The sequence below is a fragment of the Scyliorhinus torazame genome, chromosome 24 (assembly GCF_047496885.1).
Source record: "Scyliorhinus torazame isolate Kashiwa2021f chromosome 24, sScyTor2.1, whole genome shotgun sequence".
Lineage (NCBI taxonomy): Eukaryota > Metazoa > Chordata > Chondrichthyes > Carcharhiniformes > Scyliorhinidae > Scyliorhinus > Scyliorhinus torazame.
Window position 1 is genome coordinate 32,368,987 of NC_092730.1, and position 13,816 is coordinate 32,382,802.

The 13,816-nt window shown below is 47.8% G+C and overlaps 1 non-coding gene across 1 annotated transcript; it reads left to right on the plus strand.

Annotated features, from left to right (window-relative positions):
- The first annotated feature begins 189 nt into the window (after window positions 1-189).
- Window positions 190-261, plus strand: trnak-cuu (transfer RNA lysine (anticodon CUU)). The gene has a single exon. It is a non-coding gene; the product is annotated as a tRNA-Lys (tRNA).
- Window positions 262-13,816: the final 13,555 nt, after the last annotated feature.

Consider the following 13,816-nt stretch of genomic DNA (forward strand, 5'->3'; position numbering starts at 1 on the left):
TTTCTACATGGTGTCAGGAGTGGGCAGTATGGCAGAAGGACTTCACCGCATCAACATGCTTGTATCACAGAATCGTAGAATCTCCAGCTCAGAAGGAGGCCATTCGGCCCCACGAGTCAGCACTGAGGCTCCGAATGAGCACCGCAGCAATTCTCTTCAAGAAGAGGTTTACCAGCTAGCGTACCAGCAGCCCGGCTAGCTCAGTCGTCGAGCATAGGACTCTTAATCCGAGGGTCGTGGGTTCGAGCCCCACGTTGGGCGCTTTCTTGTTATTATCTGAATATATTGATGCTGAATGAACTGTCTTCATAACAGGAACCTTGACTGGGAATCCAGAGGTCTAAACTAATCTTTCGTGACAAATTTTAATAAATATGGAATTAAAATTTCGTCTCAGTAACGGCGCAGAAAGGTTCTGCTTCAGACGGAATCTTATTTCCACAACTGGGAACACATTACACAACAGGGAATAATTTGACACAACGACAGTGAAGATCTGTTCCACGACAGAGAGAACAGTTACATAACAGAGAGCTCAGTTACACAGCAGGATATACATTTACAAACAGGGCCTCTCTGTGTGCAGCAGAAGATGTGCAGGTTAGGTGGATTGGCCATGACAAATTGCACTTAGTGTCCAAAATTGCTCTTAGTGTTGGGTGAGGTTACTGGGTTATGGGGACAGGGTGGAGGTGTTGACCTTGGGTAGGGTGCTCTTTCCAAGAGCCGGTGCAGACTCGATGGGCCGAATGGCCTCCTTCTGCACTGTAAATTCTATATTAAAAATCTATGATAAAATCTAAGACACATTTTCCCAAATAACCAGTTTCTCTATCTCGGCACCTTTTCTGAGTTGTCATTGTGTGTGTGTCCTGGTAGTCTCTTCTTGATTTTTTTGTGTGTCTTTCTCTGTCTGTTACAGCAGTGCTGATGTTATGTATTAATCTCACTTTTCCCAAACCGTAATTGTGATTGATAGATACAGAAAGATTTCCACACTGACATTCAGTACCAATGTCTGATAGAGACTGAAACCCACCCTCATATACAGTACCAGACATTGACTCATAATGAAGGAATCTTGCTCTCACAAACTGTCCCAGAGACTGAGGTGCAGAGTGTTCCCTCCACTCGCGAACACTACCTGTGATTTACAGATACAGAACAAATCTCAGTCAGGTGAGTAGCAGAGTTTTATGGGTACGACATGTATTCCACAATTACCTTCTCTGCGCCAGATAATCAGATGCAGATGACATGCAGTGTCTGTGTTGGTTTGACAAGGGTTTTACCCAAGAACAGGAACACATTTACACAATATCAGGGTATAAGAGGTAGGAGCAGAAGTATGCCATTCAGCCCATCGAATATGCTCCGTATTTCAATGAGATCATGCTTGATCTGATATATGACGTGTTATGACCTCATACGGTGGCACGTTGTCACAGTGGTTACCTCACAGAGCCAGCGATCCGGGTTCAATTCCAGCCTTTGGTCACTGACTGTGTGGAGTTTGCACTTTCTCTCCGTGTATGTGTGGGTTTCCTCCGGGTGCTGTGATTTCCTCGCACAGTCCAAATGTGTGCGGGTTAGGTGGACTGTCCATGCTAAATTGACTCTTAGTGTTCAGAAAGTTGGGTGGTGTTACAGGTATGTGGTGGGGACACAGGGGCTGTTTCAGAATATCGTTGCAGAGTCGATTGGCAGAATGGCCTCCTTTTACATTTTAATGATTTCATGATAATCCCCATGTCCACTTTCCCGGCTTTTTATCTCTAGATTTCATGATGAACCTTTAAAACCAACATTCCAACCAAGCCTCAGGTAGCGGTAACTCCTCAATGGTCGTTAATTTCCCGGCTGTCAATCATTTGGTCATCTGAGGGAAGTCACATCCTGGAAATGTCATACATTGATCCAGTTCTAAAGTAAATTACGTCGCTCTAGTCCCTGATGACCATAGGCCCTTTGAGGGTAAGATCTGACTGGTGGTGATTTAACCTGAGGATCACCATACCTCAGGCGAGGAGCAATAATAATAATACTAATAATCTCTTATTGTCACAAGTAGGCTTCAATGAAGTTACTGTGAAAAGCCCTGTAGCCATGTAAAATGGCTAACTCCCAATTAGAATTGCCAAACCCCGATTTAAAATGGCGAACGGAAGCTACATAGAATTTACAGTGCAGAAGGAGGCCATTCGGCCCATCGTGTCTGCACCGGCTCTTGGAAAGAGCGCCCTACCCAAGGTCAACACCTCCACCCTATCCCCATAACCCAGTAAACCCCACCCAACACTAAGGGCAATTTTGGACACTAAGGGCAATTTACCATGGCCAATCCACCTAACCTGCACATCTTTGGACTGTGGGAGGAAAACGGAGCACCCGGAGGAAACCCACGCACACACGGGGAGGATGTGCAGACTCCGCACAGACAGAGACCCAAGTCGGAATCGAACCTGGGACCCTGGCACTGTAAAGCAATTGTGCTATCCACAATGCTACCGTGCTGCCCTAATGGGGTCCTAACGATGGCAAATCAGCCAACAGGACTCAGACAGATATCTGCAGGTAAAACAGTGTATTCGTCTCTGGGGAAGCCAGACCGAATCGATACCTGCAGCGATGAACATAACAACACCCCAGCCATCTGCATATTAATCAGCAATCCCCGGGAACAATTGATACAAAATAGACACACAAAGCCAACCCAGACCTTTCGGCGCCAGCAGGAGCTGACACAAAGAGAGGTAAACGACCACCCCCCGATCAAGGAATCGCTCCAGTATTGGAGAATATCGAACCAAGTGATTGGGACCAAGTCCAATCACTTGGAACCAGGTACAAGGTCCGCCCCGAGAGGCGGGAAGCCCCTGGGGACTATAAGAATAGGGGCCAAGTTCAAATCGACCCTTCTTCTCCTCCCCGCACCCTTCAAGACCCTTCTGCAAGAGAACGTATGTTTTACTCCAACGATCGCTACCAGATAGACACTCCTGACTATCGACCTGTACCAGCTTTTGAATCCCGCAGGCTCAGAACCCATTCGAAAGGCCATTTGTTTCCCTGACCTGGTGGGCCATTTCCAAAGTTAAGTATTGGCCTGTTAGTTATAGGAAGTAGCTTAGAAGTAGAATTAATGTATAAGTATTAATTGCTGTATATAATAAATGAGCGTTGATTTAACTCTTACTAAGCGGTGTGTTGGATTATTAATCATTACTCGGACTTGAACCACATGGTGGTATCAGAAAGATACCTGGCGACTCAAGAGCGAAGGTGACAGAATAAGTGCAATTAAACTAAGGATAAAACGAGCATCATGTTGGCGACATCCTGATGGGAACCGATCTAGAAGTGGAAAACCACTCCGGGAGAACCCCAGAAATTTGAATTAGAAACCCAATTGGAAACAGAAAACCACAAGCGTTCAAGCAGTTCTGATCAATAGTCATAATTCGGAAGTGTGTGTATGCATGCGTAACGAACAGGGCTATAAGGTAAAACTGATAGATTTTTGTTGCGTCAAAACTGTCGGAAGTCTGTATTTTCGGAAAATAGCGAAAGCCGTACCCGCATCTACAACACCGCCTTAGCCACCAGTCCCCAATTTAAACAAAGCAGTCGGATAGGAGAGATGGCCATGCAGGCAATGCAGCGCCTCATGAACCCTGAGGAATTTGCGGTTGCAGCGACCAGCAGCAGTAGAGTGGGACAGTTTCCCATTTGGGAGGAGGAAATCCGGAAATTTCTCAAGGGCAAAGGATGGCCCCTGTGGAATGATTTCTGCGGTAACGACGAATCAGGTCCCGGAAGTATAGGGCATACTTGGTGGGAGAACGTGAGCGAGATACACAAAAAGAGCTTGGGAAGCCCTGTGTCCTGTTTGGCACAATTGCAAGGCACAGAGGAGGTCGTCAGGACGCGCCACAAAGAAGTTGAGGGCATACATCGGATGAGTAAAGTCGATGTAAGCGAAGTTGAGAAAGAGAATTTAGAGTTAAGGAGGAAATTGGCAGCAAAGGATGAAAAAGTGGCTGACGCCAAACGGGGTCACCAGTCTTGTCTGGCGCATTTAAGCAGTTTCCAGTCACAGTATGAAAAGGCCTATCACGACACGCAACGTGCAGTCCTGGTAAGAGAAGAGACAGAGAAACAGGTAGAGACGCTACAGAAACAGTGTAGTGATCTCAACGCAGCCTCAAGAGCACTCCACGCTGCCACCACAGAACAAAGACAGAGCACCATAAATCATGCAAAGTGCCGGAAGCAGATTGCAGAGCTGCAATCACTGCTTTCTGTTCAGAAAGGATTTCAGGAAACCTTTGGGGAAAAATTAGACCAGGAAGACCGCCCTGATTGGGAAGAGTTACAAGGAACAGCGCAGAGATATGTTCAGGGAACATGTGCGCAGGGGAAAGCCCCAAAGGAGAAAGGCAGCCCAACCCCCCCTTTCCCCCCCCCCCCCCCACACACACACACACAGCAGGTTGTTCAGGCTCCAATGAACCCTGTAACCACCCTCCGCACAGCCACACCAGACGATGCGGAATATCTATATTCCACGCCCTTAACAGTGACCCAATTACGGGACGCATGCGAGAAGATCACACCGTTCCTCCCCAGCTCAGACCCCCACCATTTCTTTGCCACAGTTAGACATCAGGCGAACATGTACGGCCTGGATGAGAGAGAGCATGTAAAGCTCATGGTTTTAAGTTTAGATCCATCGGTAGCAGCAGCCCTTCCTGACCCACAGAACGTAGGAGGAGGCACCCTTGCAGAAATGCATACCGCGATCCTGGATGTGATCGGGTATAACCGGGGTGACCCCGTAGATGGCCTAAATAAATGTAGGCAGAAGAAATCTGAGCACCCCACAGCGTTCGCTGGACGCCTGTGGATTCACTTCGCAGCAGTCTTCGGAGACATAGACTGCGCTCATTTGTCCCCAGACAACATGGCCAAATGGACCCGCACCCTTATCTCCCATGTCAGAGATGCAGGACAGGAAGCCTGTACTAGTTATGATCCCTCAGAGGAGGCCCATAACGAGAAGTGGGTAGTTAAAAGATTGTCTCGCGTTTGGGAGCAATCCGTTCAGAGTAAACCCACAGTTAAAAACACAGAAGAAAAGCAGGCCACCGCAGACATGCAGGCAGTAAAAGCATCACAACCCCGCCTGGGTAAATGAGGGAAAGAACAGTCCCCCACCCAAGTCACTAGAGTGTTACAACTGCGGACATTTGGGACATTTCGCGAAAGAGTGCAATGCCCCTAAAAAGCCACAGAGAGCCCAACAAACAGGCACTCTGATTAAGAAAAAGACAGAGCCCATCCATAGCGTTAGCGCCCTTTCGGATCAGATGGACTTGACCGGAACGGACTGACTGTGTACGGGCTCCCCCAGTTGGGTCTGTGACACCCTTTGGGAGCAGGACAGGACGACCCGTAGTCGCAGCGAAAATTCGGGGACAGCCTATCGAATTTCTTTGGGACACAGGAGGGTCCCGCACCACCATAAATTCCTCCACCCTATTTCAAAAAGACACGTGGCCCACTACAGCCACTATCACCCTCAGCGGCTTTACAGGCCACTCACAGCAGGGACAGATCACAGCCCCTGTACCCATTCAAATCGGAACCATCACCACCAAACACCCCGTAGTTTTAGTAGACCTGCCCCACACAGCAGAACACATTCTGGGAATTGACTTCATGAATTCCCACCACCTTTCATTCGATCCAGTCAACCAGTGTGTCTGGAAGATGGCAAAATCCGCTAGAGCCCCCGCCACGCTCAACGTAGGCGAATATATGAACAAAATTAGCGCCATAGGCGAATTTTGGTTCAACCCGACCACGCTTAGTACGGACAAGCAGGTTAGGGCAGTCCTGCAAAAGAACAGGGCAGCATTCGCGACCCACAAGCACGACTGTGGACGGATGACTGGCTCCGTACAAGTGACAGGACCTGACCCTAAACCCCAAAAACAGTACGGATTTCCCCTAGAGGCAGAGGGAGAAATCTCAAAAGTAATAGAGAGCTTATTAGAGTAGGGCGTACTTAGATCAGTAGCCTCCACTAATAAAGCCCCGATTTGGCCAGTGAGAAAGCCCGATGGATCATGGCGACTGACCATTGATTATCGGGAGCTCAACAAAGTCACCCCCGCAGCAGCCCCCACCGTAGCAACAAGTCCCGAGACCATGCTCAAGCAAGGACTCAATTCCCGCTCCTTCACGGTTTTGGACATCAGTAATGGATTCTGGTCCATTCCATTGGCAAAGGCGTGCCAGTACAAATTTGCCTTCACCTTTAAAGCACAGCAGTACACGTGGACATGTCTGCCACAAGGATTCCACAACTCCCCCTCCATTTTCCACCGACAGCTGGCAAATGGATTAGCAAAATTTTCTCGCCCCGAATGTCTGGTACAGTATGTAGACGATCTACTACTGCAGACAGACACTAAGAAAGAGCACATTGAGCTTCTGTCCGAACTCCTGGAATTGTTACATTCAATTGGTTGTAAAGTCAACCCCAAAAGGGCCCAGATTTTGGAAGAAAAAGTGGTATATATGGGAACAATTATCACGCACAGTAAACGCGAGATCGAGCATAAAATAATTGACTTGATCGCTAAATTGCCCCTTCCCCAGAATGTTTCAGCCCTCCGGTCGTTTTTAGGACTGGTCGGCTACTGCCGAAACCACATTGACGGTTTCGCCAGCAAGGCAGCACCCCTCTCAGACCTCCTAAAGAAGGGAGCCCCCTGGGAATGGCTTCTGCAGCATACGGATGCTGTGGAATCGTTAAAACAGACACTCATAGACGCCCCCGCACTACAAGTTCCTAACCCGCTTTCCCCTTACGCCATAGAGGTAGCGACCACGGACTGCACCCTTTCAGCCATGCTCCTCCAGGAACGGCACGACCAGCTAAGGCCCATAGCTTATGCCTCCAGACTTTTAGATGCTGTGGAGCAGGGATTTTCGGCCTGTGAGAGGCATCTGCTCGCAGTTTTCTGGGCAGCCCAGTACTTTTCATACATTACCAGACTGAACCGCATCACAATTCTGATCGAACACACCCCCACCCAACTTTTACTGGATGGACGAATCAAGGACGGTACAGTAAGCCAAATAAGAGCAGCCAGATGGACCCTTCTCTTGCAGGGACGGGACATCACAGTAAAAAGGACAAAGACACACACCTACTTAGCCAATAATTTACAGTACCCCTTTACAGTACCCCGGAACCCCCCATGAATATGAGATTATCTCTCCACACCACATTATCCTTTATCGCTAAAACACCCCCCCCCCCCCCCCCCCAGAAAGATAGGAAATTCATCTCAGAGCCCCTGCACACGGACACGTGTGAGCTCATCAAGATTTATGTGGATGGATCATCCACAGTCTTAGATGGGAAGCGCATAACAGGTTGCGGGATCTATGTCAAGGACGCGCAGGGACGCGCCCTTGAGGAAATAGCGTTGAAACTACCCGGACACTTAGGCGCGTAGGCAGCAGAGCTTGCGGCCATTGCATACATAGTTGAGCACCCAAATTCCTTCCCCAGCCCAGCAGACATATACTCGGACAGCCTCTATGTATGTAACAGCCTCACGGAACTCCTGCCCCTGTGGGAAGCAAGATGATTTGTTTCCGCAGATGGGAAACCCCTCCCCTCAGCCCCATTACTCCGCCATATTTTAGAAAAATCCCAGAACAGGACTTTTGGGATCATAAAAGTCCGCAGCCACCATCGTTCCTCCCCCCCTGGAAATGTAAAAGCTGACGCACTGGCTAAGGCAGGTTCCAGACATGGGTATTTTTGGAAACCCCCCGAAAGCGTGCCAGTGAGTGCAGTTCAGGTCACACAGACTAGAATAGAGGATCTAGTAGAGGCCCAGAAGCAGGACAGCAATCTCGCAGAGATTGTAAAAGGAAAGTATCCCGTCTTCTACGAGAGGTTTAGAAATACACTGACCACGCATGACGGTGTGGTGTTAAAGGACACCCTTTATGTGGTTCCTGAACAGGACAGGAACCAATTGATTTGTTTGTTCCATGACGGTCATGGACATCAGGGAATCGATCCCACTACAGCCCATCTCAAACAGCTTTGTTGGTGGCCAGATTTGAAGGAAGATGTAAGCCATTACAAAGAAAATTGTCTTATCTGTGTGCAGAATAACCCCGACAGCTATGCCAAAAAGGCCCAACTCAGCCACACCCGACCAGTTAATGGCCCCTGGACTAACCTCCAGATTGATTTTATAGGTCCATTGCCCCCTTGCAGGAATGGCTATAAATATTTACTTGTGGTCATAGGCACATGTACAAAATGGATGGGAGCATTTCCAACCCGCACAAACACTGGAAAAACCACAGCCGAGATCCGAACCCACCACATCTTTACAAGATGGGGTCTCCCCCGCAGTCTTGGATCGGACCAAGGTTCTCATTTTACGGGACGTGTCATGCAGAACGTCCTCACGATATTTGGCATCACCCAAAAATTCCACATTGCACACCACCCTCAGTCGAGTGGTATCGCGGAGCGCATGAATCGGACACTAAAAACCACCCTCAGAAAAATGGTCCAGCAGAACAACACCAAAGAACAAACAAAGAAAAATAAATGTACAGCACAGGAACAGGCCCTTCGGCCCTCCAAGCCCGTGCCGTCCATGCTGCCCGACTAAACTACAATCTTCTACACTTCCTGGGTCCGTATCCCTCTATTCCCATCCTATTCATGTATTTGTCAAGATGCCCCTTAAATGTCACTATCGTCCCTGCTTCCACCACCTCCTCCGGCAGCGAGTTCCAGGCACACACTACCCTCTGCGTACAAAACTTGCCTCGTACATCTACTCTAAACCTTGCCCCTCTCACCTTAAACCTATGCCCCCTAGTAATTGACCCCTCTACCCCGGGGGAAAGCCTCTGACTATCCAATGACTTGCCAATTCTTATACTCAATGCCCCGGCCAATGAAGGCAAGCATGCCGTATGCCTTCTTGGCTACCTTCTCCACCTGTGTTGCCCCTTTCAATGACCTGTGGACCTGTACTCCTAGATCTCTTTGACTTTCAATACTCTTGAGGGTTCTACCATTCACTGTATATTCCCCACCTGTATTAGACCTTCCAAAATGCATTACCTCACATTTGTCCGGATTAAACTCCATCTGCCATCTCTCCGCCCAAGTCTCCAAACAATCTAAATCCTGCTGTATCCTCTGACAGTCCTCATCGCTATCCGCAATTCCACCAACCTTTGTGTCATCTGCAAACTGACTAATCAGACCAGTTACATTTTCCTCCAAATCATTTATATATACTACAAAGAGCAAAGGTCCCAGCACTGATCCCTGTGGAACACCACTGGTCACAGCCCTCCAATTAGAAAAGCATCCTTCCATTGCTACTCTCTGCCTTCTATGACCTAGCCAGTTCTGTATCCACCTTGCCAGCTCACCCCTGATCCCGTGTGACTTCACCTGTTGTACTAGTCTACCATGAGGGACCTTGTCAAAGGCCTTACTGAAGTCCAGATACACAACATCCACTGCCCTACCTGCATCAATCTTCTGAGTGACCTCCTCGAAAAACTCTATCAAGTTAGTGAGACACCACCTCCCCTTCACAAAACCATGCTGCCTCTCACTAATACGTCCACTTGCTTCCAAATGGGAGTATATCCTGTCTCGAAGAATTCTCTGCAGTAATTTCCCTACCACTGAAATAAGGCTCACCGGCCTGTAGTTCCCTGGATTATCCTTGCTACCCTTCTTAAACAGAGGAGCAACATTGGCTATTCTCCAGTCGTCCGGAACATTACCTGAAGATAGTGAGGATCCAAAGATTTCTGTCAAGGCCTCTCAGCAATTTCCTCTCTCGCCTCCTTCAGTATTCTGGGGTAGATCCAATCAGGCCCTGGGGACTTATCTACCTTACTATTTTTTAAGACACCCAACACCTCGTCTTTTTGGATCTCAATGTGACCCAGGCTATCTACACACCCTTCTCCAGACTCAACATCTACCAATTTCTTCTCTTTGGTGAATACTGATGCAAAGTATTCATTTAATACCTCGCCCACTTCCTCTGGCTCCGCACATAGATTCCCTTGCCTATCCTTCAGTGGGCCAACCCTTTCCCTGGCTACCCTCTTGCTTTTCATGTACGTGTAAAAAGCCTTGGGATTTTCCTTAACCCTATTTGCCAATGACTTTTCGTGACCCCTTCTAGCCCTCCTGATTCCTTGCTTACGTTCCTTCCTACTTTCCTTATATTCCACGCAGGCTTCGTCTGTTCCCAGCCTTTTAGCCCTGACAAATGCCTCCTTTTTCTTTTTGACGAGGCCTACAATATCTCTCGTTATCCAAGGTTCCCGAAAATTGCCGTATTTATCCTTCTTCTTCACAGGAACATGCCGGTCCTGAATTCCTTTCAACTGACATTTGAAAGCCTCCCACATGTCAGATGTTGATTTACCATCAAACATCCGCCCCCAATCTAGGTTCTTCAGTTTCCATCTAATATTGTTATCATTTGCCTTCCCCCAATTTAACACATTCACCCTAGGACCACTCTTTTCCTTGTCCACCAGCACATTTAAACTTACATTTAAACAGTGTGGTCACTGTTCCCGAAATGCTCCCCTACTGAATCTTCTACCACTTGGCCGGGCTCATTCCCTAATACCAGGTCCAGTACAGTCCCTTCCCTAGTTGGACTGCCTACATATTGTTTTAAGAAGCCCTCCTGGATGCTTCTTCTAAACTCTGCCCCGTCAAATCACGTAGCACTAAATGAGTGCCAGTCAATATTGGGGAAGTTGAAGTCTCCCATCACAACAACCCTGTTTTTTTTACTCGTGTCCAAAATCTGTCTACCTATCTGCTCCTCTATCTCCCGCTGGTTGTTGGGAGGCCTGTAGTAAATCCCCAAAATTGTGACTGCACCCTTCTTATTGCTGATCTCTGCCCATATAGCCTCGCTGCCCTCTGAGGTGTCCTCCCATAGTACAGCTGTGATATTCTCCCTAACCAGTAGCGCAACTCCACAACCCCTTTTACATCCCCCTCTATCCCGCCTGAAACATCTAAATCTTAGAACGTTTAGCTGCCAACCCTGTCCTTCCCTCAACCAGGTCTCTGTAATGGCAACAACTTCATAGTTCCAAGTACTAATCCAAGCTCTAAGTTCATCTGCCTTACCCGTAATACAGATTGCATTAAAACATGTGCACTTCAGGCCACCAGACCCGCTGTTTTCAGCAACATCTTCCTGTCTGCTCTTCCTCAGAGCCATACTGGCCCTATTCCCTAGTTCTCCCGCAATGCTTTCACCTTCTGACCTATTGCTCCGGTACCCACCCCCCTGCCATACTAGTTTAAACCCTCCCGTGTAACACGAGCAAACTTCGCGGCCAGGATATTTATGCCTCTCCAGTTTAGATGCAACCCGTCCTTCTTATACAGGTCACACCTGCCCCGGAAGAGCTCCCAGTGGTCCAGATAATGGAAATCCTCCCACCTACACCAGCTGGCTAGCCACGTGTTGAGACATTCTGGATCCTGGCACCAGGGAAGCAAACTACCATCCTGGAGTCTCTTTCACCTCTACAGAATCGACTATCTGTGCCCCTGACTATAGAGTCCCTATGACTATTGCTCTTCTGCGCTTTGACCCTCCCTGGTTAACATCAGAGCCAGCCGTGGTGCCACTGCACTGGCTGCTGCTGTTTTCACCTGATAGGCTATCCCCCCGACAGTGTCCAAAGAGGTAAACCTGTTCGAGTGGAGGACAACCACAGGGGATTCCTGAGCTGACTGCCTGCCCCTTCTGGTGGTCACCCATTTCTCTCCCTGCACCTTGGGTGTGACCACATTTATATAACTGCTATCTATGACGCTTTCCGCCACCTGCATGCTCCTAAGTGCATCCACCTGCTGCTCCAACCAAACAATGCGTTCTGTGAGGAGCTCTAGTTGGGTGCACATTCTGCAGATGAAGCCATCCGGGACGTTGGAAGCCTCCCGGACCTGCCACATCTCACAGTCAGAGCACTGAACCCCTCTAATTGATATTGCGTCAAATAATTATTAAATTAAATTAAATTTAAACATTTTTTTAAAAAAAGGTTACTGTTAACTATATGTTTCCTGGAATTAGATTTCTACTATAAATGTGAAAGGTAAATACAGTACTCTCCGATCTCTGGCTTAGATACCCCTCTAAATCATAATTAAGTAATTATGTAATTAAGTAATTATGTTTAATTAGTTTATCAATGCTTAATTTTTAAATTTAGTGTAGATTCCCAACCAGCCAATCAGGTCACACGTTTACTGTGATGTCACTTCAGTTTTCCCCTCCCTGCCCCACACAATTTGAAAAGGTAATAAAAAGAAAAATAAATAACAATCACTTACCTTCCCAGGTCCTCAGATACTCTCTAATTCTCTCCCTAAAGATTAAAGGCTACAGGCCAGAAGACAGAGATAGAACAAAACAGGAGGGAAAAACACCTTCTCCCGCTCTGCACCGAATAACCTCACTGCACCAAGTTACCAAGTTCCAATTCCCCATCTGGGTATGTCTCACTCACGCAGGATGTGTCTCCTTGACCTGAGCAAAGCTTACTGAGTGCGCTTTCTGTCTGTCTTTTATACAGATGTCAGCTAACCAGGGTGACTCACACTCCTTCAGCTTCAAAGAGAAGAATACAATGTGCACCTTTGTGCCACTAAACAGGCCTCAGGTGACTGACAGATGACTGCCTCTCAGCAAGTAGGATGGGGGCAGCTTCAGCAAGTCATATACTAAGCTAAACATTGCACCTTTAACTGAGAAACAGCAGAATTTGACTTACCACTTACCTTTCCTGATGTCCTCACTGCACACAATTACGAAGTTCCAATTCCCACTCTGGATGTGTTTCACTCACGAAGGATGTGTCTCCTTGACCTACGCAAAGTCAGATGTGCTTTTCCTATTTTTCAACTTCAGCCAGAGTCCGGTATCTGAGTGCCATACTTCTCCAAGCCGCTGGGGGTTAAGGATCTTCTCATTGATCAGTTTGCTGCAAACAACAAAGTCCGAACTGCCGCCGACCTGTTCCTCACACGAAGGTATTGAGAGTCTAAAATCTGAGCTGCGTGAAGGATCCAATTAGACAGTTGCATCCTGGCGACTGGAATCTCTCCCAACAGCTGCTTCTACTGTTGCTTTCACAGACAAGTAGCCAAAGAACCCCTGTAGTGTCCAAACAGGAGGAAGTCCATCCAGTAAAGGCTGCAGAAGAAGATTCTGGGAGAGGTCAACTGAGTTACCTCGACAATCCAACCAGCCAAACTATTCACAGCAAGAGAAGAGGAAATTTACCCGGAGTCCAGGGATCATTATTAATTTATCAACCAGAGTCACTGAGCATATTATCCAGTCATTAAATGGGCTTTTGCCAGTGGGGTTTTACTGTGCCAATTTAAGCAGGAATCCCACGTCCTGAGGCCACCGATTCCCCATTGAATGGGAGATATTGGATGTTTTGTCGTTGAACATTTTGCTGGAGAAATGTCACCTTGTGGAGGAAAAGTTAATGTTAGAAGTGGGATTCGAACGCGGGTCTCCAGAGAAGACTGCGTCCGCGACCTTAACGCAGCGCCTTCGACCGTTCGGCCATCCTGACGCGCTCTGTCAAAACGCATGCTCCGTGCTCAAACCGATTTAAATTCTATCTTCATCGTCATTTCCTTTCAAACAAGATATGCTTTTCCTATTTTTGAACCCCA